The sequence below is a fragment of the Nicotiana sylvestris genome, chromosome 8 (genome assembly GCF_000393655.2).
Source record: "Nicotiana sylvestris chromosome 8, ASM39365v2, whole genome shotgun sequence".
Lineage (NCBI taxonomy): Eukaryota > Viridiplantae > Streptophyta > Magnoliopsida > Solanales > Solanaceae > Nicotiana > Nicotiana sylvestris.
In genome coordinates, this window is record NC_091064.1 from 88,842,854 (window position 1) to 88,845,860 (window position 3,007).

Sequence of the window (3,007 nt, forward strand, 5' to 3'; positions counted from 1 at the left end):
AAACATGCTAAAATCATAGTAATCAGAAAGAAATCATTTTTTGCAAAAAAGTTTTGAAACCCTAGTTTGAAAAATAAAGAAACTGTCTGAAATCGTTGAAACATTTGAGGGAAACAAGTGAAAACCTTAAGAAACCCATAGATCCATCACAAATCTAAAAAGATCGGAAGATTTATAACTAGGTTTTTTTCTAGAAAATAGCAGAGACGAAGAAAAAAGTCGGTTAAAACCATGGATACACCTAGATCGAAGATAGATCTAAAGAGAAGTAACAAGTCTCAAGAGCTAAGGTTTCAGAGAACCCGAAGAAGGATGAGAGATCATTAAATCGTTACCGATTTTAGTCGGAAAAGCCATGGATCTGACTCAAACAGCCATGGATGGTCGGAAAAGACCATGAATAGAAGTTGAGCAAGAACTGGACTAGATCTCTTCGAGATCTTTCCACAAAATCACAAAAGCGGGCCACCAGGAGACGTAGGAGACGAGTACACGTCTCAAACAGCCATGGGAGTCCATGGATTGGGTGAGGATCGAAGGGGATTAGGGTTAGTTTGGGTGGCGGCGGCTAGGATTTGAGTGAGATTGCAGAGAGAATTGGAGAGTAAAGGGGATTCAAGGGCGGCAGGTTGGTAGGAAATGTTTAGGTTAATTGGAGAGGAAAGGGGATTCAAGGGCGGCGGGTTGGTAGGAAATGAATTAGGTGGGTCGGGTTATAAAATTGGGTTTGGGCTTGGTCTGATGGGTTTAATTGGGTTGGGAATTGGGGTTTAATTTAGGCTATAATTGAAATACAAATGGGTTGTTATTTATAGTGAGTTTTCTCTTTTTAATTTATAAACAATAGTAAATAGTTTCTAAAAAATAAATTTAAAGCACTAAAGTGATTTATAATACATAGCTATCAATTTATAAATATATAATCCAATTTTATGAGTATAAAACATAATTGAACCTTAACATGACTAATATTGCAATTATGTGCAATTTAGCCTTAAAAATACTAAATATAATTGTAAAAATATGTAAAAATTACATTAGCAATATTTTGGCATAAATATAAAAATCCAATATATGAATTATCAAAATAATAATTTGAAATAATTATTGGGGATTTTATGGATAAAAGGGAGGAAATAAATTAATTTAAAACCTTAAAATTATGAAACAAATAATAAAAATCTTGGACATGCTTATATATGTCTATATATATATATATATATATATATATATATATATATATATATATATATATATATATATATATATATATATATATATATATATATGCTATTTTGAAGTTTTTTTGCATATTGAAAATATATAGGAAAAATTGGGTATCAACTAGGTCGAATTTAGACTTGTTGATTCGAACGGGGTCGAATTTATTTTTCTAATTCGAGCGAGGTCGAATTTATCTTGTTGATTCGAGCGAAGTCGAATTTATCTTGCTAATTTGAGCGAGGTCAAAATTATCTTGTTAACTTGAGCGAGGTCGAATTTATCTTGCTAATTTGAGCGAGGTCGAATGTATATTTCCATTGTTGGCGTGATGTGTAAACTTGGTGGAGTTGCGTAAGAATTCCGTATGTTGCTTCGCTTACTCGTTTATTGGAGAATACTACATGTTATTGTACGGTCTGTACATATATTCGAGGAGTCCTAGTCTATATAGTCCCTTCATCGCTCAAGCTTCGGGACGTCTCAATGTATGTACGAGATCGAATTTTAGCTAGTTGTGTCGTCGCATAGTGGCTTTGGCGAGCGTGTGGGTGAATTTCACGCAATTGTGTGTTGTATGCATGTTGGAGAGATTCGTATGTTTTCCGGGCTGGTGACCTAGTCCCTGTCTATACAGACTTTTCCTTTATGGCATTGAGTACCAACTAATTGGGAGGGGGGTCCGCTCAACCGTTACCTGCAGGATGATATAGCGCGGAGCGTTTTCTTGTTGTGTTATTTTGGAGGTGTTTGTTCCCTGTTCGCGTTTTGGTGAGTATGCCCATGTTCCTGTCTCACTCTAAAACAAAATATCAAGTTAAAGCCAAACAAAATCGTTTGTTACAATGACTGATTGGTTGACGAGCGGAAGGGAGCGACCATGTTCCCTTCTTTGGCTATGCTTCGTAGCTGCTATCATTGGTTGAGCTAATATCCACCAAACTTGGATGATATCATGTGGGGTATTTGGCTTGGTATTTTTCCGTCTCCGCTACTCGGTCCTAAAGAGTCCCTTCGATCTGATTGACAACGAACTGAGAGTGCTAGCTTCAGATCCGATCTCAGCCTCGCACTTCGCTTCGACGTTAGTCAAATATGGGCACCTTGTGGGCTGATGACTTACTTCACCCTTTGGGATCTTCGAGTTCAAGTCCCAATCCGATCCAGTCCCGAGTGCATGAAGATATGGAAACATAAGCCGCACCACAAGCACACAGGCGGAAGGATGAAGTTACAACAAACGGGAAGTAGAACTAGAACCAAGTTTAGATCTAGAGGAAACTAAAACTTTGGTTAGGAAATCCCCACAGACGGTGCCAAATTATTTGACTAAAAAGTTTCAAGCCTTTTTATTAAACTAATTAAATAAGAAGATATGGGGTAATCCTAGCCGGAGATAATTTATTCTAGATCTGAGATAGAAGACAAGAATAGACACGCATAGCTGAAAGTAAAATTTGATTACAGTCACGATTGGATTCCATAATGTAAGAAAATGAAGATGGCTTCAATAATATCAAATGATAACGATGAATACATAAAGGAAAAGAATCACCATTCTTGAACTAGATAGACCTCCATACATTTAATAAAGTTGAACTACATATGAATGCCAAAATACTGAGATTTATCCCCATTTTGGCGAAGATCCTGGGAGGATGGAACATCCTCTATTTCAAAGGGATGAAGGTCTATGTATGTGTTCCTATCAGCCCCCGTTCTGTTAGTCCCTCTCATGATATTTATACAAAACACTTCCCTTACCCAGCGGTCCTTAACCGGAGTA